This window comes from Leptodactylus fuscus, chromosome 6 (genome assembly GCF_031893055.1).
Source record: "Leptodactylus fuscus isolate aLepFus1 chromosome 6, aLepFus1.hap2, whole genome shotgun sequence".
Classification (NCBI taxonomy): Eukaryota; Metazoa; Chordata; class Amphibia; order Anura; family Leptodactylidae; genus Leptodactylus; species Leptodactylus fuscus.
The window spans coordinates 58831249-58855568 of record NC_134270.1 but is presented as its reverse complement, the minus strand read 5'-3'; the positions used below and the strand labels follow the sequence as shown (position 1 = coordinate 58855568).

Here is a 24320-nt window from a genome sequence, read left to right as displayed (position 1 = left end):
AACTGGATGCTGGTGCAGTGCACTTGGAATCCTGTCGAGCGCTCCGCTCTGACGTAGGCCCAATGAATGGGCCTAGTCGGGAGTGTCTTCAGGCGGATTCGCGAGGCGAATCGGTCTGAAGAATGAACATGTCCGTTCTTTTTTTAAATCAATGAAATCAATGGGAGCCAGTCATGTCTTTTTTCTGGGAGCTGTCTGTTCCGGCTCCCAGAAAAACGACCTGACTGGCTCCCATTGATTTCAATGGGAACTGTCTTTTTGGTCAAGATTTTGAGGCGAATTCGGCCTCAAAATGCTGACAAAAAAGCCTGTGTGAACTCAGCCTAATCCAATAATAAGTGGTAGGTGGAGAGTTTACAATAGTAATGTCATGTACACAATATAAGATGCAGTGGGCACCAAGGAGAAGAAGCATTTTCTGAATTTTGGAAGCTCAGGGAAAGTTTTGCAATCATTATCACTACATTATCCACAGTAATTCCAGCAACTTGCTACCAGGAAAACAACACCAACACTGCAATAGAACTACAGAATAATAGGAGGAGGACTGGTATGGCACAGTGTAGGTACATGTAATCTATTTTTGGTAGATAGGTAAAATAAATTACAGCAAGGGAAGAGGGAGAATTTTTGCACCGTGCTGTGGTATTTGTGTGAATGCAGTTTCCACATACGCTACTCAGTTCACCCTTTCATTGCCAATAATCTCTTTTTGTAAAAATCTTTTTTTGCAATATAGCAATTTTTTTTTTTTTAGAATACAGTGTCAGATTTGCTATTGCCCACTGCTATTAATGTATCTTGCTGCACTGTGATCTTTGACTGTCCACAGAGTGTGAGAAATAGTATTTTTTTTTTGTTAAGCAATACATACAAATTGCCACTATTACAGCAAAAAACAAACAAACTGACTGATGCAGCGTGCTGTAACCTATAGTGCAAAATTTGATTTTGATAATTGTTCTTTGGCAATAGCAGGCTCAGACTGGCCCAATAAAGTCAGGTGAATCTTCCCAGGGGCCCCCATTGCTTTTTTTAATAGGTCATTGCCAGCTGGATTACTCCAGCCAGTGATAGCCTCTTTTAACGTACTCATCCCTGCTCCTGCTCACTGTCACCTCTGCTTCCCCTTCAGTCCTCCAGGGTGCCCCCTGCACATTATGTCGTCATGTTGTAACATGTGTGGCACATAAGGTCTATTGAAGTCTGAAGTGAGGAGGCCGTGGGCAGGAGCACAGATCAGTAAGTAAATGTAGCAGCCAGGTTCTCCATGGTTCTCTTGATGCGGTTGTTAAAAATACAACCAAATTGCAGAACTGGGGAGTTCTGAACTGGTTTTGTTGCTGGTAGAGCAGGAAGCCACTGGATTCCTGCTCTACCACTCTCTGACTTGTAGGCCACAGGCCATAATAAGCATGTAGCCTACAAGCTGGGTACATACCTGTCTGCTTTCCAGGCCCTCCAATTCAGTCCTGAGCACATGACATCACTACCCAGGAGTAGACAGGTAAGTAATGACCAAATACTGCTGTATGGGGTGTCATTGAAGGGACCACTATATGGTCCAACGCAGTGGCCCCTTTTCTAGCCCCCCATACAGTGGCCCTTTGGGGGACCAGTGATGGGGCCACTGTATCAGGAGCTAATGACAGGTTCGCAGTTAAATTTTTTTATGGTCAGGATAAGCCATAATTACCTGATTGGTGGTGAGCAAACACCTGACCTGAGCAGCTCTATAGAGCAGCTTTCAGCACCCATCCTGTACACAAAACAGAAGCAGAAAGCTCTGTCTGCAGTATAGTAGCCAGATGTCATTATTGCATCTCAGGAATTATTGAAGTTAGTGGAAACTGAGTATTGTGGACCCAATACCATATAATATCCCCTTGTGGTCTCCACACAGTATAACATCCTCCCAGGGGCCCACACATACATTATAACATTCCCCCATTGGCTCCCACATTGTATAATGTCCCCTTGTGGCCTCAACACAATATAATATCCCCTTGTGCCCATTCATAGTATAATATCCCGCTTATGGCCCTTGTACAGAATAATGTGACTTGGACCCCACAAAGTAGAATGCTTCCTCCTTGCGGCCTCAACATAGAATTGTTGCCAGGGCACTATACCCACCACCTATAACATTGTGACAGCACTGGAGACTATCTGTATGAATTCAGGATGTTTGGGAGGTAGTGCTTAGTGCTGGGGTAGGCTTCTTGTAGCAGAAAAGCACTGTAAGATGATAGGTGATTGGGGTTCCCAAGTGAGTGGAATATTGTTCCTTCCTGAGGTGGAACCCGGGAAGGGAGAATAATGGACTACCATTATACCTGATGCACCTTTATAATAATTTACCTCTTGTGTAATGGATGGGACTGGGGGCCCACCATGGCTCAAAGGTCAACCATGGAATCCACCTGCTCCCCATGGCAGAGAACTAAAAAAAAATATCTCCCCCCGCCCCCATCAGAATGTCTTAGGATTGTGGGAGGGAACCCATGAAAACATGGGAAGAACATACAGACTCCTTGCAGATGCAGGATTTGAATCCAGGACTCCAGCGCTGCAAGGCTGCAGTGCTAACCACTAGGCTACCATGCTGCCCCAGGACCTCATAATATTGTAATATTGTTATCCATTTTCATTGCGTATCATAAGAATTGCAGGCCAACAAGGCCGTCCCACTTAGGAGAACAGTGCCATTTGTGTGTTATTTATTATAATTGAGGACCCAAAGAACAGAAACCTAGTCTGTTTAAAAAGCAGTTACCCATGGAAACCCACGGATCCCACAGATAATGGAGTCCGCCAGGCTTCCACCCAAAAAATGTGAGAAAACACAAGTGAAAAGTTCATCTTTCAAGACTTTTCTCCGCATTTTTTAAACGGATTCGAAGACAGAAACCCCGAACATAGAGCAGGCGCCAGTGTGAACCGTGCCTGACGATGGTGTTATAAAAAGAAGATGTTAAAATAATCCAATAGTTTGGGGATTCTTCAATAACTTTTTTCAAGGTTATTGTTTTGTCCTGTAATACATTTACATTAAGTCTTCAATGTTCACATTGGGAAATAATCAGTGGTGACGAAAAAAAATAAAATGATGGGGGGGGGGGACTTTCCATCCAAAACACATGTTTTTTAGTCACTATTCCTGTTATCTTGGCTATTTCCTGCATGTTTGTCGTCATGGCAACATGTTCGGTGAGGATGGGCTGTTTACTAGGCCTCTGCTACATACAGCAGGCATGTGTTGTCAATTTCCAAAATAAAAAAAAGATTTTTTTTTGCAAATATTTTTTTTACAGAACAAACGAAGACAAGAACCTTCCCTTCCGCCCTCATCCTCTCTGTGTCTTCGTTTCAAAGCGCTTTCTGGCTCTCATTCCCCCTTCAGAGAAAGTTTCCTTGGCTGCTAAGCAAGAGTCACTGGGCAGAAAGCCACAGCGGAGGGGCTGAGCTCTGTAGGAAGAGATGACTGAAGTATCTGCTGCCTGAGAGGAGTGTTAGTCGGACGAGACTGCGACACGAGACGTTTCAGGGCAGCAAGGAGGTAAGTGGCGCATATTAAAGATTGTCCGCTAATTATTGATATCATTACTGTATGATAAGGATGACAGGAATTCAGTAAGTTATCTATCCTCATGCAAAAGTTTAGAGTCGCTCCAGGATAGTAAGTAGTTTTCCCAGTACCAAACCAAAAAGTAGAGACTGTGATACTATCATGCATTGTGCTAAATGACAAACATGGCCGCGTAACCTTCTACATCAGTCGAAATCATATCTGCTTATTGCTGACATGTAGCGCCACGCAGCAAACCTGGCACTACTCTATTGATCTGTATGAGCTTTGCCATCCCTGACAAAGTTATTATGGGTTACATCTATCCAGGTTGCAGTATATTTTATGTACAAGGTGCATCAGAGTTTCATTCATGTTGAAGTCAAGATGTGTTATCTGTGTTTTTGTATTGTAGGCAACTTTACTTGTAATCTTATCCGTTTCAATCCAGGTGGTTAAATAACACTTGAGTTCTGCTACATCTATATATCAGGAAGTCATTGTAGCAATACGGTTAATTTAGTATCTGGTTGTTGGGTCTTCTTGATTGACATGCTATCTGGCGCTGTAAGGGTTAATTGTGGCCGCGCACAGAGATGGTTTCCAAGTCTCGCAGGCCAGAGTTTATGTTTACAGAGATCGTTTGGATTTCAGCCTCTGACTGTTAACCACAAAATTACTTTATTTGTTTCCTTTAACAGTTTTAAAGTAAATTCACATTATATCGGGAAGATCCTATGTACGCAGCGCCAGATGTGTAGCGCAGGCAGAACACACACATGGTGTGCGCAGCGAAAAGAAATGTTGTGTCCGCCTTGAAGCTAAATGCTTCATAATAAATAACTAAAACAATATTCCCACTATATATAAGACCCTAAGTTTGATAACATGTACTACCATTGCATTAAAACGTCATCCAGCTTTCCTAAACTACTGAACAGGGGAGCAGAGTTCAGCACAGAGTTTGACATTGTCATGAAAAGTCAACATTTTTTCTTAACTCAACTTTTCCAGAAACAGATAAACTGTATAGAATGTTCAACAGCTTTTTCAATAGATCTTGTTGCGATCCATGGAACATTCTGGAGACTCAGTGCCGCTACCTATAATGTACAGGTGTGATAGATGCCCTCACTTCACCAGCACAAACATTATGGAGTTTGAAAAGGGAAGAAATGTTTTGATGACTTTATATTTAATTTTTTGTAATTAATACAATTTTAGATAAAGATGAACTTTGTGTAACAATATACTAGAGGAATAATTATAATACCTTAGATAATTATAATACTTTAGATATAAATATATATATATATATATATATATATATATATATATATATATATATATATATGTAGTCCAATCAGATTGTCTAAATGCCGCTCCACAGCAAATCGAGATGAACATACTCGAGAAAATCAGAATAATTCTAATAATAGTTTACATGACGATATAAATTATAACAACAAATAACGATACACAATGTTTGCGGCTTAATCAGACCCTGTCATCATTGTTCCTCCAAAGTGTTTGGTGTTATTTTTATTTTTTAACATCATCTGCATAATTTATGTCATTGTCTTCATCCTTCTTGTTTACAGCTACCTTTCCCCTTTTCGTCTCTTACCTAAAACATATATCATATGTATCACATATATCATCTACAATGATGAGTATAGATTTTTGCAAATCAGTTTGACTAGAATGGACAGTATTTCTTTTACAATACACTCAATACACAAGTTTGCTTTTGGTGGGGTAGAAGCTGTCCCCATCATTGTTCCCTTAAATTAAAAGTAACATGAATTATTATACATAAAAAGAGAAGGGGAAAAAACCTTCTGCTACCAACTACAAATGATTGAGTAATTTATCGAAGCCAAAACTATACTCCCCATTTTGTCCCACGCGGGGGCCTTTTCAAGTGCCCCTATATGGGCCAATATGTATGTGTATGGTCTGGGCTTCAAGAAATTGCTCCATTATTTTTGGATGTTGGCAGAGGACTTTTTTCTTGCTGAAAGTACACATAGGTTGGGAGACTGAGTTTCTGCCTTGCAACTTTTAGGAACACTTCCCATTGGATGGTGCTGTCTTGCTTAAAAAAAGAGAGAGAGCGAGACAGCTGGAGCCAAGTTTACCATTACGTTTAACACGTTAAGTAAACAGTTGCTAATCAATTTAACTCAACTTTTTCCATTGCGTTCAATGACTTTTGTTGTGAGTTATCTTGGTACAGCATGTTGTCAGATTCATATTGAAGATTGTTGCACTCAAGATAGATAGAGATAGATGATAGATAGATAGATAGATAGATAGATAGACAGATAGATAGATAGATAGACAACATGTACTAACATGATCAGGTCTGACTATGTCTTGTCATTTGGAGAGAACATAAACCCAGATCAATGTGTGTAAGAAACCCACATCACAAACGTCTCTCTGTGAATACACACATCTATTTAACATGTATAAATGGATCTGTTTCTCTCGCTTTCGTTTTCTCTTCCTCTCTCCCTTGCTACTAGCTTTGCTCTATCTTCCAACATGATGTTTCTTTGGAGGATTTTATACCATATATAGTGTCAGTATATGCATTTGCAATGTAAAGGGTGTACAATCACTGGACAAGTGCTTTTCTCTGCATCTAGACATTCTGAATTGGTAAATGGGATTTTTCCTTCAAATATTTCACTGTTCTCTCTGGAACACTGGAGGCGTCAGTCCTGCAATCTGTATATGGAGTAATGAAGAGCTGTCAGTTTCTTTGGGGTTCAGCTCCAGGTCTTTGGTGAATCTCCTAATTCTGGTAGGAAGTTCTGAATTTGGAAAATAACTCTCCGAGTCCTCAGTTCACCTCAGGCGAATTCTTGCTGATAAAAAACACAAAACAGGAAAATCTGAGCTTTGGATGAATTTGGATGACTTAGATGTTGCTTATTCCTGAGCATACATTATTTATTTTACAATAGATTATCCTAATGCCTTTTAATATTAACCATTAGAGCTAAATAGATAGATGATAGATACGTACATAGATAGATGATAAATAGAAAGATAGATAGATGATAGATGGATGGATGGATGGATAGATAGATAGATAGATAGATAGATAGATAGATAGATAGATAGATAGATAGATATAGATAGATGATAGCTAGATAGATGATAGATAGATAATAGCTAGCTAGCTAGATAATAGATACATATATAGATAGATGATAGATAGATGATAGATAGATAGATAGATAGATAGATAGATAGATGATTGATAGATAGATAGATAGATAGATAGATAGATAGATAGATAGATGATAGACAGACAGATAGATAGATAGATAGAAAGATAGATGATAGACAGATAGATAGACAGATAGATAATAGATAGATAGATAGATAGATAGATAGATAGATAGATAGATAATAGATAGATAGATAGATAGATAGATAGATAGATGATAGACAGATAGATAGATAGATAGATAGATAATAGCTAGATAGATAGATAGATAGATAGATAGATAGTATATACAGTATAGAATTGGAGTGAGTGCAATTGATCATGTGTCACAATAATAAAAGGGGAAAAGGCAGCACTCCAACCCGGCAAATGATGTAAAAAGGGAGGTCCTTAATTCACCCATATGTACATGCAATGTTTCAGCCAAACCTTATAGAACCGTTGACTTGAGGTGAAACATTGCATGCATGTACAGGTGAATTAAGGACCTCCCTTTTGTTGGGTTGGAGTGCTTCTTTTTTTGCTTTATTTCTATATAAATTGTGCAGTGATCTCCCAGCACAGGATAGTGGTAAAACCATCAGAACAGAGTTGTCAGCCACATACACATAAATATTAGGGACACCCCAGTAGAGATCAGTACAGACCACAGAGAAGGTTTTTACCCTTCTTGTATTATATTACGTGTATACTTTTTGATTCTGCTATGTTTTTTATACACATTAAATGTTCCGTACTGAACTGTCGTCATACACCGTGGCTTGTACTATAATTCAGAGCCCCCGCTCCCTTTCTTGTTAAAGTAAGTTGTATGTTGCCAGGATTTAACCCTTCATCATAAGTAGAGAAGTTTTACGTTACACAACATATAAAGCAGTAATTGGGCAGAAAAGTACTGTATTCTGCAGCCATGATCCTAAGCCTGGGAGACATTAACATCCATTATTTCCTGCAGTTTCCTCCCTTCACATAGATATTTTCTTCTGATTAGGTCACTAGTTCTGCTAAACAAATTCTCATGCCTTGATAATTATTCCTCTGCAGAATCCACTGGATCTTCCAGCATTCTTTATAGGTAAAAATAGCGTATACTCCTAAAACAAAGGGGTAGGAATAAATCTTTGAGTCAATCTGGTCTATGATGTTTTAAGATTTTGTTTTCTTTTATTTGTTTCTGTCTGTCAGAGACTGACAACCAATATGGCTACCATTATATATCTCATATGAGCTGTCATGCAGTTTTTTATAGCTCTACATAGTAAATTGGACTATAAAATATCACAGTAAATGGTAGAAGATTCACTGTTTAGAAGTTTCGGAAAGCTAGGTGACAAACCATGTAAACCCAACTTCCCAGTAACTAAATCAGTGCATGAGACAAATATATAAATGGAGCCTGTCAGCAGGTAGGAGGACCCTAAACCAGCAGCATCTCTATATGCTCTGCAAACCTGGTAACCTCAGTCCCATTTATAGCACTTTTTAGATGATTCTAAAAATGATGTAACAGATAGTAAGATGATTTTACATGCGATATCATTATGTCACAAGTTATACAATGTTATCACTAATAAGATGTGCAAAATAATATCACAGGTGATGACATAATACATGTTGTCACAGATGATAGATAGTGATGATCCCACAAATGATCAGTGATGATGATCAATATGATGATACAAATAATAGGTGATAATATTTTATATCATGATGTGACTGATGACATCATCTGTCACATCATGTTGTCATCTGTGACTTGTGATGTCATGGAAGGGTGAGAAATCTGTTGAGCATCTAAATTGTATGGGAGCTGCTTGCCATAGGAGAATCATCTCAAGAAAATATACTTATAATTTTCGGGAATAATGATCTGCATGAGAAGTTCCTGCTAACTGGAATATAACAAGGATTTGGAGTAAATGGATGCAGACAGTGCAGAGCATTGCTGTGTTATTGAGGGTTCTTTCACATCTGTTATTATTTTAGCCATACCAGAGCATGGATTGTTTTTTAGGGCGATGATATCTCAGGTATGGAGCTCAGACCTCATTAATATAAATTCGCTGTCAACAATGATGCCAGGAAGATTGTAATTCAGATTTTTTTTTATCAAAGTTATCCGGATTGTCAAGAAGGAAAATAAAAATATACATACCTAAGAATGTTATTCGACCATTCCTTGACTCTATCTGATTTTGGAAAAGTTAAGTGACAACTATTTGGTTGTTATGACAGCTAAACTGCCATAACAAGCCAAGGGGGGTTTTCACCCAATGTTCCTAGTCTCTGGAATGGAAACATCCCACCACTCCATTACCTTTGCCTAAGGTAGATGAATGGTAGCCATTTTAATTGTTACTCAATTTTTTTAGAAACAGATATTGTAAATGGAGAGAATGTTTGACAACTTGACAGCTAATTTTTACATCAAGTCTAGGGGCATGGTGTAACTTGAAACTCCAAGGCCCCAGGGACTCCAATGCAAAATCTTACACTTACCATGTGTCATCTAAGACCCTGGTGTCTTCTCAAGTTGTAGAGAGCTTTTGGGCCCGCTCAGTCTTTGGGGCCCAGTAGCGATTGCTATCTCCCCTGTAGCTTCACCCCTGTCTAGAGGATGACAAACTTTAAGAAATTGGAGAAGTGCAATGTTGCATTAGTTATAAAGTGGGCAGGGATGAAACAGCCTCACTGGAAGTAAGGAGATGTGACCTGTCCACTGATGTATTGATGTTATTGAACACAATGGCAGTTTCTCAATCTGAGGATGGGAGTATAGACAACTGAGAAATCACAGACTTTAAAGGAGTCTGTCATCAGAATCCAGGATATAAACCTAGCCAACAAATAGAGAGCTTAGGGTCAGATAAGCTCACCCTCATTGCTTCCAAGAGCTCAATTGCATGTTGACAGAAACAGCAATATCTTGGCAGCGAAGGAACACAAGAGAAAACACTCAGTTGAGACCCTAACCTATCTATCTGTGGGGCTGGGATGATATAGATTCTGGTAACAGACCCCATATAAGTTATGCAGTGAGGTCAGCAGTACAGAGTATTCCAGGAGATGAGTAAATTGACCTTGTTGAGTAGTCACAGACTAAAATATATACAGTGAAAGAAGCAGAATAACTCCAGTAAAGTAGAAGAGTATATTAGTAGGCAGTAGGGAACATATGGAGGAGAGTGTGACCGTGGGTTCATGGATCGCTTGCAGTCTGTTACAATGGAGACACATTGATCTGCACAGGAGCTGAAATTACAGAACGATGGCATGTATATGATATTTTCTATCATGACTATTTGTAAGGTTGCTTCACTTTTTTTCACTGCAGCAAAAACTATAATTAGTGGTAAATGTCTTCATACCCTGTATTCACATGAGGTTACGTCACACGACAGCATTTATTTCATTGTCAATGAAGGGGAGTTATTCTCATGACCATCAAAATATAGGTCATGTCCTATTTTCAGCTGTTTTCTCGGATCCCCCCATGCACTTGTACCCTCAGGCTGTTTTGCATCTCAGTCGTGTGCACCTAACCTTAGTGTTCCGGCCCATAATAACCTATCACCAGTTTTAGAAATTGAAAACCGTAAACTTATTGGTTCCTATAGGCAAATCATCTTTATAAAAGTGTTATAATTGGCACAAGTGGCATATGTTATGGCTGATTCAAGCGTTAGCCTTGCTGATATGTAAAGATGAGATATACTTTGCATAGGGACATGAGCCAAAGAGGTGTTCTGAGTGCAGAGCCAACCCTGTGTTGGTGGCTTCTATCATCCTAAGGAGGAAGAGTTAAATGTCTTGGTGTGAGATAGTACCCACTGCCAAGCGAGACCCAGGCATGTTTACAGTAACCGTGTGAGGTTTCAGCCTATAAAAGGAAATGTGGACCTGTGCAGTGTGATGGGAATGTAAACATTTGGGAGATTATTACGTCTATCATATACATCGGGGGACTGAACAGACCCCAAACCAAGAAACAAACCTGTTCTGCGGCTTAAGACACAGGATGGTGATTTACTGCTCCAATACAACAATCAGTTCACACCAGGCACATTTATTAGAAATGTATTCTCTAACTTTGCTTTTTATAACCAAAAGATAAAAAAGGAAACATGGAATCTAAATATGTAATTACTGGTGCAGGAAAAATATGTCAGGGCAATAACAGATACAAGCTGCAACAATGTGTAAACCTGAGTGTGTGTCTATCTATCTATCTATCTATCTATCTAATATCTAACTATCTATGTATCTGTCTCATATCTATCTATCTATCTATCTATCTATCTATCTATCTATCTATCTCATGTATTCTATCAGTCTTCGGTCTATCTAATATATGTCATCTTATATCCATTTACAGAGGCGTAGCCTGAAGTTCCTGGACCCCGAAATGTGATTTGTAATGGGGTTTCTACCTACCTTGTGTCATGTGTAATGCTAACAAATTTTATGGGGGTCCAGGGCCTGGGAGCAGCTGTTACCTCTGCACCCCCTATAGTTACACCCCTTTCTGCTTAATATCTGTCTCATATCTTATCTCTTTATCTCATATATATCAATCTTCTATTTATCTTTGTAATATCTATCTATCTATCTATCTATCTATCTATCTATCTATCTATCTATCTATATATCCATCTTACTTTTTGAATAGCTTTTCAGGATAAATTGCCATATGTGTATACTTGCAGAGTAACACTATTTCTGGCCACTACATGACTTGTATTCTGCATTATCTAGTTGTTGCTCCCTTTGAAGGTTCTATCTGTGATTCTCAGTTAGTGATGACTAGTGGATTGTTAACTATTTACTAGAATATCCTTTATTTTACACATGGAGAAAAGAATAGATTCTGCTTCCTACTGTAGCTCTCACTCCTACTCATTCAGAAGCAGTAGCAGCACTACCATATGGGACATTATAATACTACTAAACGGTATAGAGGCCAAGACAGATTCAGCAGAAATTTCTAATTCATGTTAGTTTCGGAGGTAGTGTTAAACTGGCCCACTAGAGGACCGAGCATCCTTTGGTGGGCCTTACCTCTTGACACTTATATATGGGTCTCTCTTTGCTGTAGCTCCTCAGAGAAGGAAGAAGCTGCTTTCTCTACTCACGAGAGAGGTCCTGTCCACTAGCTCTAGGAATTTATTTATTTTTTTAATGTAGATTGTGAGCCCCACATAGAGCTCACAATGTACATTTTTTCCCTATCAGTATGTCTTTGGAATATGTGATGGAAATCCATGCAAACACAGGGAGAACATACAAACTCCATGCAGATGTTTTTTTTCCCTTGGCAGGATTTGAACACCAGGACTCCAGCGCTGCAAGACTGCAGTGCTAACCACTGAGCCACCATGTGGCCCCCAGCTCCAGGAATTTTGTACTGTTCTTTTGTGATTTCTCCCATCTACTCTCCCGAAGATAGGCATGGACGTAACATTCCTCTTCATAGATGCTGCATGCAGCTTCTGAGAGATAGCAGACCAGAATGAGTAAGACGCTGAAGACAGTTTAAACCCAATGAGCTACACCAGGGGTCCTCAAACTGCGGCCCGGGAGCCACATGCGGCCCGCCAAGCACTTCTGTCTGGCCCCGCCGACAACGCCGGCAGGCATGCATTTATAATGAAGCTCCTGGGGAGCTCGGGCCAGGCCATGGAGCGCACTTCACTTTACCTATGGGAGGGCACCGCTCCCGATGTCTGTGCGACCTGCTCTGCCTCTGGCCCACTGTTTAAAAAGTTTGAGGACCCCTGAGCTACACTGTTTCCATAGCTCCTGTTATGGAAGCTTACCATGCTACTCTGTTTCCATAACTCCGATTTATCTCTATGGGAATTAGGGAAACAGCATGGAACAGCTGAGTTCATCTGTTTTCGTAGCTCTAGACTGGCCTATATTTGGCAGAGATAGCAATGCTCCTTAAGGCTGAAGCCCCACGTTGCAAAAATATAGCATTTTTTGCTGTTGCCGAATGCGGCAGCAAAAAACGCTGCATTTTACAATACCTGCAGAGTGAATAAGATTCTGGCAAATCCTATCCACACATTGCAGAGAAAAATCCACAGCAGAAAAGCTGTGTCTTCAAAAGACGCCTTCATTTTTGAAAATCGCGGCATGTCAATTATACCAGAGGAAATGCTGGCAGTTTTTCCATTGGTTTAATAAGGGAAGAAAATCCACTAAGCTAAAATGCCATGAAAAACGCTGCAGAAAAAACTTTATGCGCTTCTGCTGCATTTTTTCCCGCCTCAGTTTTTAGCTGCATTTCACTACATGGGGCCTTAGCCTCAAAGGTAAAACTCTGACTTTATTAGCATAGTCAAGAAACTTTATCAGAAAGGCTGTAGCGCTAACAGAAAATGTGGAATAAAGTCCATTTTTTATTAACAATCCAGACAAAGTATATACAATGTAATGAATATAAATACAGAATGAACAATGCTAATAAACCATAAAGATGTACCAAAAGGGTCAAAAATACAACCATATCCATTCCAAACACCAATTCTGCAGTGACTATGGATCCCAATGTGAGAAAATGGCGCTCTTCAAACAAGGACAACCTGCACAATATCTATTTATGTACAGTCCTATGAAAAAGTTTGGGCACCCCTATTAATCTTAATCATTTTTAGTTCTAAATATTTTGGTATTTGCAACAGCCATTTCAGTTTGATATATCTAATAACTGATGGACACAGTAATATTTCAGGATTGAAATGAGGTTTATTGTACTAACAGAAAATGTGCAATATGCATTAAACCAAAATTTGACTGGTGCAAAAGTATGGGCACCTCAACAGAAAAGTGACATTAATATTTAGTAGATCCTCCTTTTGCAAAGATAACAGCCTCTAGTCGCTTCCTGTAGCTTTTAATCAGTTCCTGGATCTTGGATAAAGGTATTTTGGACAAACAATTCAAGTTCAGTTAAGTTAGATGGTCGCCGAGCATGGACAGCCCGCTTCAAATCATCCCACAGATGTTCAATGATATTCAGGTCTGGGGACTGGGATGGCCATTCCAGAACATTGTAATTGTTCCTCTGCATGAATGCCTGAGTTGATCTGGAGCAGTGTTTTGGATCATTGTCTTGCTGAAATATCCATCCCCGGCGTAACTTCAACTATTCTCAAGAATCTGCTGATACTGAGTGGAATCCATGCGACCCTCAACTTTAACAAGATTCCCGGTGCCGGCATTGGCCACACAGCCCCAAAGCATGATGGAACCTCCACCAAATTTTACAGTGGGTAGCAAGTGTTTTTCTTGGAATGCTGTTTCTTTTTGGACGCCATGCATAACGCCTTTTTTTATAACCAAACAACTCAATCTTTGTTTCCAAAATGAAGTTGGCTTCTCCAAATGTGCTTTTGCATACCTCAGGCAACTCTATTTGTGGCGTACGTGCAGAAACGGCTTCTTTCTCATCACTCTCCCATACAGCTTCTCCTTGTGCAAAGTGCGCTGTATTGCTGACTGATGCACAGTGACACCATCTGCAGTAAGATGATGCTGCAGCTCTTTGGAGGTGGTCTGTGGATTGTCCTTGACTGTTCTCACCTATTCTTCTTCTCTGCCTTTCTGATATTTTTCTTGGCCTGCCACTTCTGGGCTTAACAAGAACTGTCCCTGTGGTCTTCCATTTCCTTACTATGTTCCTCACAGTGGAAACTGACAGGTTAAATCTCTGAGACAACGTTTTGTATCCTTCCCCTGAACAACTATGTTGAACAATCTTTGTTTTTAGATCATTTGAGAGCGGGCTGTCCATGTTCGGCGACCATCAAACTTAACTGAACTTGAATTGTTTTGTAGAAAGAAATGGTCCAAAATACCTTCATCCAGGATCCAGGAACTGATTAAAAGCTACAGGAAGCGACTAGAGGCTGTTATCTTTGCAAAAGGAGGATGTACTAAATATTAATGTCACTTTTCTGTTGAGGTGCCCATATTTTTGCACCGGTCAAACTTTGGTTTAATGCATATTGCACATTTTCTGTTAGTACAATAAACCTCATTTCAATCCTGAAATATTACTGTGTCCATCAGTTATTAGATATATCAAACTGAAATGGCTGTTGCAAACACCAAAATATTTAGAACTAAAAATGATTAAGATTAATAGGGGTGCCCAAACTTTTTCATAGGACTCTATCTATCTATCTATCTATCTATCTATCTATCTATCTATCTATCTATCTATCTACCTTATATCTATGTCCATATCTATCTGACATCTGTGAATTTATAACAATTCTGTACAAACAAGCCTTTAATTATATCTTTCAGATAAATGATAAAGAAGTTGGAGAATTTTGTCATGGCAGATTCAATATCCAGAGAAAAAGGAGTGACCCTGGTCTAGTGAGTACTCCTGACATTGCTACAATTTTGTATACCACAACAGCCTTTTCTTACCCCCTTTTATATTTTATCCCCCATTAAGGAAGACAACCCCAAATAAAATGCTACATCCTGATGATCAAGTAGCTACAAATATCGCTTACAAATCCCCATGTGATTGAGCAATTTGTGTTACCATAAGCTATTATACATAAAAGAAATTCTGCAGTTTTATCACGCTTATGAAAAATTTGTAAAAACAAAAAGTACCCTAGGGAAAAGACTTCTTGAGACTAAGGCCCACGTAGCGAGTTGCAGCCAAAAAATACAGTGGAAAAGACTGCAGCAGAAATGCAACGCTGTTTTTTTCACAGAAAGTCTGCGGAGTTTTCCTGTACGGAATTTCTGCCTCTATTATACCTATATGGAAAATCCCAGGTATAATTGGCATGATGTGATTTACAAAACCGCAAGAATTTTTGTAAATCAAAGCATTTTCGCTGATTTTTTTTTTCGCAATGTGTGGATGGGATTAGCCAGAACGCAGCATCCAAAATGCTGCGTTTTCATAACATGGGGACCTGGCCTGAAGGTATTAACTGTGGGGTGAAATATAAGTATCACAAATTCACAGCATTATCACATCGTAATATATGTAACATATGAGCAGCTGCAGTCCGTTGTGGATAATGTACAAATGTCATTCTTATATCCCTGATGCATATGACCTATAAACAGCTGTATATGGACTATATAGATATGAATATCTGAAGTGTATTCCCACTGTGTATGCCATATGTGTATGGTTACAGAGAATCACAATGTCCAAATACATGTAATGAGCTGAGTTGCAGGTTTTTCTTCATGTAAGAAAAGATTTAGTTCACTGTTAAAGCCTGTATATAAATGCCTGGAACAAAACTGTTTGGCTTGTTGGTGCCACCCCTGGCACCCAGCTCCTGTGGCACATGCCCTGCCAGTTTTCTCCTTTGCTATACACTGTCTACCATTAAGTATTTGGACACTCAGTAAAGTTCTACGGAGGTGAAGTTATGGTCTGGGGGTGTTTCTCCTGGTATATACTGGGACCCTTGGTGTCAGTGCATGGTAAACTCAACGCCGACGCCTATTGCACTATGTTAGATAACAGTGTGCATCCTACATTATGGCGGTTCTATGGGTTCTATGGGTCGAACCAATGTTACTTCCAGGATGACAACGTCAGCTGTCATGTAGAAAGGTCTACTATGGCTTGGTACAGTGACAATCAGGTTAACCGAGTGGACTGGTCTGCTCAGAGCCCAGAATTGAACCCAATCCAGTTCCTCTGGGATGAGTTGGATTGCTGAACTATGGGGTGCAGCAGCCGACCAAAATCGGTGAAAGACGTTACCTGTCTTCTCCAAGCCGAATGGAATAAAATACCACTAGTCATCATACAAGGACTTATGGAAAGCATGCCCCGGAGGGATGAGGCTGTAATTGCCGCTCGTGCCGCACGGACCACAGGTGTCCATATACTTACTGGTAGACAGTGTAACCTTGGTAATGTGTGTATGTATATATATATATATATATATATATATATATATATATATAATCCTAATTGTATAGTATATGAATGTATGCAGAATATTTCTACATTGTGTGTATGTATGAACAGTTGTAGAGTATTGCAGCACAGTAATGTCTGTAGAACATTCACACAATTTATGGGATATACAGTATGATCAACTGCAGAGCATTTCAGTGTCATATTGTTTGTAACCTATGAGAGCTGAAGAGCATTGCATCATTCTGATGCATGTATGATGTGGACATATGGATGTCTGCAGAATGTTCCCACACCTTTATATATGTCACATATGAAGAGCATTATGTCATGTATCAATGTCTGTAGAACATTCTCTCATTCTAATCTGTGTGACATATGAATAGTTGCAGAGCATTGCAGGTACTCAGTATATGCATTTGTATGAACAGCTGCAGAGCATTACAGGTATTCAGTATATCCATTTGTATGAACAGCTGCAGAACATTACAGGTACTCATTATATTCATCTTATGAGCAGCTGCAGAGCATTGCCCTATTCTTATTGTAGAATCCACAGCTCCTGCGATGCTCTGCGACTGCAATCACTGCTGGCAGAACTTATTCTAATGGCTGCCTGAGCACATAGCAAAAAAATGAGACAAAGTAATGCAGCGCCTGTTTTAATTAATGGAGCAGCTGGAGAAGAGAGGCTTTATGGGACCCCTGTTCCTCCTAAAATCTCCAGCTGTACAATACTTTCCACATTAAACGCCGTTTCTTAACCACTTTCCTTAAAACAATTTTGGGCATTCATCTATAATTAGCTTTCCAGTAACAGCAAAGGAATTTAAGAGATTGGATGATTGGATAAGAGATTGGATGATACTGACCAAGGTGCAAAGGTAAAATAAATATTATCCTACTGCCAAAGATAATGAGGTAACCCTACGGGGGTTAGGAAAAAAAGGGGGGTGGGAGAGAAACTCTTGTCCTAGGAGCATTTACCCCCAAAGCAAAGTTTCACCTTTAACTATAACCTCCTGAGTTACCCTCTTCTGACAAGTGTATATTTCCATTTGATTTTGGGAAAGCTGGGTGACAACCAAAGTGGCAGTCATTACAGGTCAAGCTTTGCTATAGTCCTGAATAGACAATTTGCGTTATTACAATGGAGCTGGTGCAATAGTGATACAAATGGCTCAGTAAGAACAGTCAAGTTTAGAACAAAATTGATTTTAGATAACAATGTCAAAAGATGCACCAAATGTATCCTCTAGCATGAGCTATTCTTGGTGCATCTGTAGACTGTCTAGTCTAGTCAGGTTTATACTGTCTATTAGACAGGATTAATGAATCTGCTCCATTATACCACAGTCTTGGGCAGGGCTTCTTTAACTATAGGGCATCTATCAGTGTATTTGCATCGGGCCCTATGGTAGCAGAGGGCCACCTTGGGATGGTGGGATAGTCCTGTATTTGAAGGACAGGAATGGACAGGGACATTAAACTGTGGGGATAACTGGTGGGGGACATTATACTGTGGGTGCCTTTAGAGGGGGACATTAAACTGTGGGGGCACTGAAGGGGGGCATTAATTTGTGGAGGCAGCTGGAGTGGAATATTATGCTGTGGAGGCAGATGGATGGGGACATTAAACTGTGGGGACAGCTGAAGGGGGACAATAAACTGTGGTGATAGTTGCAGGAGGACATTAAACTGTGGGGGTTGCTGGAGGGAGATATTTTACTGTGGCTGCCATTGGAGGGGACATTAAAGGGATCCTATCATTAAAACTCATTTTTTTCTGCCTAACACATATGAATAGCCTTAAGAAAGGCTATTCTTCTTCCTACCTTTAGATGTCTTCTCCGCACCGCCATTTGGTATATAATCCGGTTTTTGTCAGTATGCAAATGACTTCCCTCACAGCACTGGGGGCGGTACCCAGCACTCAAACAGCACTAGAGGCATCCCCAATGCTGAGAGAGAACTCTCTAGCACCACCTCCATCTTCTTCAGGAACGGTTCTTCTTCGTGTCTTGTTCCAGCAGAGGCTTCAAACTTTTAGGCCTCAGGCCTAGGGCAAAGCTGACTGCGCATGCCCGCCGGCCACAAGAAAATGGTCACTTACACAGTATTGTAAATGGCCATTTTCTTGTTGCTAGCAGGCATGCGCAGTCGGCTGACCCATTCCTGAAGAAGATGGAGGCGGCACTGGAGAGTTCTCTCGCAGCATTGAGGATGCCCCCAGTGCTATTTGAGCGCTGGGGCCCGCACCCAGTGCTGTGAGAGAACTCATTTGCATACCGACGAAAACCGGGATTTCTACCGAACAGCGGTGTTAAAATGTGTTAAAACGGCCCTGGTCATTGGGTTATACTATATATTGAAAGTGAAAGCTAAAGGTGTTCATACACATTAGATTTTTACCAGCTGAAATGGCCAATTTGGCATGTAAATGCTGCGAAAAGTTGTTCGTGGCTGGCCAACTCAGCTAGCTGAAAATACCAGTTGATTTGCCATTGATGTTACTAACAAGGTTAGGGCTGTGACAATGAAACCACACCTACAATATTTCAACTACAATTTTAATAAGGCTGAGGCCCCACATTGCAGAAACGCAGCTTTTTTATTGCAGATTTTGTTGTGGTTTTTTGAGCCAAAGCCAAGAATGGCTACAAAAGGAATGGGAAATATAAAATAAGTTCATATACTTGTACCTTCTGCTCAATCCACTCCTGACTTTGGCTCAAAAAACCGCAGCAAAATCTGCAACAAAAAAAAGCTGCGTTTCGGCAACATGGGGCCTTAGCCTAAGGGTGGAAATCCTCTTAGAAATTTAATTCTAAAATCCATTCATAGGCATTTTTTCACATTTTTGAGATTCTTCTGGCTGTCCTGGTATAAGACTAAATTAGAAGAGAATATAATACAAGTTGTATTAGTTAAATTCATATTTCAAGGGAAAGCTTTGTGTTTTTTGGGCTAGAAACGATCGAATATCTAATCTCCAGGGAAGAAGCTGGCTGACTTCAATGGGCTAATACTTTCTTGAGGTTTTACTGCATGACCACAACATGGTAGCTGCCAGTGAAGGAAAATCATTACCTAGGAGAGTTCTGAGTACGGGCATGAGGATGTCATGGAAGGAATAATGATACTCATAATGAAGTTGTTACATAGAAATGACATCATGTTAGAAGGTTACATAATAAATATGCTATATATGTATTATTATGTGTGATATTATTCTGTCACCCCAATTGTCACTGTTTCATTATACTGTCACTTCAAATGTTTGTCAATACCCTGTCACCTAAAATGTCTGTACCCCATGTGTCAGTTTGCCATTGTTCTATCACCCAGAGAGTCAGTGTTTCATTACCCTTCCTGTTATTCCAAGTGTCAGTATGTCCTGTATAAGATATTAGGCCTTGTTCTCAAATGGCTATTTTACTGACACAAAAACTTCGTGCGCAAATACAATATGGTTATAAATCTCTATGTGTTTCACTAGAGATTGCATTTATGGTAGCTATGTTACATCATTGTTTTTCTTAACATTGCTTTGTACTATGATGTATCTTATTACTTTTAGATTTTCTCTGTTTTCTAATTGTTTGAAACTAAAGGCAAATGTTACTTGCTTCCCAATTGCAAACTTGCACTGACACACTTTTATATTTCAGTATTATCCTGCTACCTGGCCCTTTACCTTTGACCATTTCTGTCCTGTGGCCCTCTCCGTAGTCTGCTGACTTGCTTTTGGCTTAGACTAGGGCCCCCTTAGCTCTGTCAGCAATACGACAAACGTGGCCCCGCAGTGACAGTACGGAGACCGGGCCAAGGGCGAGGATAGTGGTTGACCTGCCTGTGTGCCTAGATGTCATGTTAGATACCCATTGCATCTATATAGAATAAACTGGGTAGTTTGTTAATGATTCTATCCAGTTATATGGGAGCATAGGCTGTGTCAGATGCTGTACTCTGTCTATCTGTATGTAGTGCAGTAAGTGTACTGTGGTTGGGGGCCTAGGCTCCCCCTGTGGCCCAGTCTGAGCCTGCTGATCCATTTGTCAAATTCATGAATAACAGCAACCATTTTTAAACAGTTTTCAAGACTTTTCAATACATTAGATAAGTGAATAACAGATTGTATGCTATCCATGGACTCTTAGGGACAAAATTATTAAGACTGGCATATTGTACACCAGTCTTAATAAAAGCATTGACTGGCCATAGTGACCAGGAGATTTATAGAGGCTGCAGCCTTTTCATAAATCTATCATAGGTCCCAGCACCAGATTAGAAATCTATGCCAGGTAGGAAAGGATGTAAATTTCCATTCTAACTCATGCCAGGAAACTGGCATGAGTTTAAGTAAATCAGTCACGCTGAGGCTTCCCCACCTCGGCCAGCCCAAACCCCCACAACGCAATATTCACATTTGTGGAATGCAGCTGGCGAGGCAAGGGCTTGAGGCGATTGTTTGGCGCAATAAAGGGCCTTGCCCCAAATGCTAGTCTCAATATGTGTGACTCATGGATGTCTGTATAAGGCCCTAACCTCACTATTCAACAGAATTTCAGAGTGAACAAGAATTGAAATCAATGAATTTCTTGTACTAAATCACCCCCCTTCTCCAAAATTTTTTTTAAAAAATTATCAATAACATAATAAAATATACCAATGTTCCCTGCCACTCCTGCTCTAAAACATGCGGCCTACAGATCAAACAGCAAATAGCATAAAGTCTGTCAGTACTAGAAAATGCTATTAAACCAGCCCCTGTACCTTATAGTTCTCAGATCTATGGGCACAGACATATAATGTGTGAATGACTGCTTGATTTTCGTGAAAAACTGTTTTTTATTCCTATGCAAGTGAGCTAGGAGTGCATCGAGGACATGTTCTGGGAGGGCTGAGCATCACAGCAAGATCTAACTCTCCATCAATACCTCTCTCAGCAACACTGACATAATAGCAGCTCCCCCTCCTCCTGAGCTCCCTAGTTTAAGGTGCACTGTACTGCCCATGCACTCCTCCTATCATCTACACCTAGAAGTGACTGAGGCGCACATGTGTAGTACACCATCAGAGAAGAAGTGGATACGGCTGTGACTGCAGAGACCAGTCAGGAGAGCTGCAGAGGTTTAAACTGGCACGGAGAGGGCTGCCGGCCACTCGGTTTGTTTTCGGTTAGCCCTCTCCTGCGCTAGTTTAGAAAAAATAAATAGATCAAATTGCCCTGTCTGCCGCCCCCTCCAAAGTGCCGCCTGAGGCCGTCGCCTCACCTCATTAGAGGTGCGGCCCTGTACACCATGCCTCACATTAGGGGCCTGTGGGACTCAAGAAGAGGCAGGGGAAAGCTCTCATTATGTCAGTGTTGCTGGAAGGGGTATTGAGGGAAAGGAACATCTTGCCATGATACTCAGACGCCCCAGATCTGCATGATATCACATTATTGATCAGCATAACAAGACATAGGCTACTCTCTGGTTATTTATGGCACGACTTCCCTGTTATTGTCCTGTTGATAGGTTCACCATGGAGGACATTAGATCCGGTTTCCCGTCAGTCCTGGCAGAGCAGAACTCGATCATCACCGTAAAGTGACACATAGAATGGCTAGATCAGGGGGCACCTCTGGCAGGAAGGATTATCTCATTTTCTAGCCTTAGGGTGTCCTCTGTCCTCTGTACAAAACAAAATCATTCTGCTAAGTTCAAATAATTGTGATGAGGGACGCGCCGGCTTTGATCTGCAATAATCTGACATCAGAGGAATGTTCAGTGGAGGATTAGAGGAGTAGGTGGAACGGAGGAGCAGCCAACAATGAGCAGACCTGGGAGCGCTGCACAGCAATGGCTCATGGGGGCATTCCTAACACAATGCTCTACAAGAAAATCGATAACACCGGCCCTTTAATAAACATTTTACAAACTGTGGTGTCCCAGCTACTACAGGAAACATTTGTTGGGGTTTATTTCTTTGGACAAAATTGAAAACCATAAAAGATCATTGTGATAGGATAACAATATAAGACAAGCCATGTACTATAATTTTACTACTGTATACTATACATTGTTTTATATATTATGCAAGTTTTAATACCCTGTTTGATATCATATCATTCTACGATGTTTTATATATCTATTATTATATTATACATTATATATTATCATATTATAACTGACAGCCTACCTTAATAATAATAATAATAATAAATTTTATTTATATAGCGCCAACATATTCCGAAGCGCTGTACAATTTGTAGGGTTCAAATACAGACAGACAGATGCATTACAAAGAAAGTCATTTCAAACAATGAGACTGAGGGCCCTGCTCGCAAGAGCTTACAATCTATGCGGTAGAGGGGGTGACACAAGAGGTAGCAGGGGCGGTATTGCTTATACAGGGGTCAGATAATTCTGTAATAGAGGTTACTGTCATTACACAAACATAAAACTTTATGAGCCATCACCAGTGGTGTCCTTTAACATGTGGATGGAGCTTGGACCTATAAAGTTAGCCTGAAATGGCATCATATCATGTGGGGAAATGTGGGAGCGGTGACAGAGGAGGGTTAAATTTTGGGGATTCTAATTACAGTACGGAAGGGTTTACATTAGGAATTGATAAGCCTGTCTGAAAAGATGCATCTTTAATTTGCGTTTGAAACTGTAGAAATTGGGAGTTAATCTGATTGTCCGGGGTAGAGCATTCCAGAGAAGTGCTGCAGCTCGGGAGAAGTCTTGTATACGAGCGTGGGAGGTTCTGATACCTTATATTTCACAAAGTCATAGCAAAATGTATATTGACACAGCACAATTACTTTCTGTATTAGTAAGGTTATGCACCTTGCATTTAATAAACTATGGTCTTTGTAGTCATTGCCTGTTTCTTGGTTGATCTTATATCTAAATGTATATTTCATTATTAAAAAAAAAAAAAAAAAAGACTAGACTATGTTATATTTCATACAAGTGCTTGTATACGAGTAACTTTTGCGCAGATATTTAGCATTATATTCTACGTTAGATACCTATTATATTATAGCTATTACACTAAACCTATTATTATAGTATAGTATTATACTATGTATAGTATATGTATATATCCATATTTTATATTAGATTTTATCATATATTATTTATGATTTATTATTATTTATTTATAACATTTATTATTTTCATATAGTATTATTTTATTATACTGTAAATGAAATAGTATAGTATGCGCATCATTTTATATATTTCTATTATTGTATAAAATACATAATATTCCTAAAATATATCAAGTATTATACTATACATTACATATTGTTTTACTCTATGGTGTAAATCTTTGGCATGGGCTGTCGTAGATTCTGCCATCATTTACTGTACTTTTGTGGCGTAAATGGTAATGAATTTAGCATGGGCGCTGGTCCCAACCCAGAGCCGACCACTTTCAGAAAAGTGGAGAGGCCACTGAAAAAAAACGCCACTTGCAAATATTTCAGTTGCTATACATTTTAGACACTATTTCCCACTTAATAAGAACTCATGTCTGACATACTTTATAAATTTGATACATTTGACAGATTTTGCAACTCCTCTTTA

At 39.8% G+C, this 24320-nt stretch overlaps 1 protein-coding gene across 2 annotated transcripts in view; it reads left to right on the top strand.

Annotated features, from left to right (window-relative positions):
• The first annotated feature begins 3406 nt into the window (after positions 1 to 3406).
• CDON (cell adhesion associated, oncogene regulated) overlaps positions 3407 to 24320 on the top strand; it is an 83616-nt gene continuing 62702 nt past the window's right edge. The window contains exons 1-2 of one of the 2 annotated variants that reach the window (XM_075280058.1): positions 3407 to 3559; positions 15129 to 15203. The gene's annotated coding sequence lies outside the window, so the exon portion shown is untranslated. The remainder of the gene's footprint in view (positions 3560 to 15128; positions 15204 to 24320) is intronic. The other variant, XM_075280059.1, reaches the window with a different exon arrangement.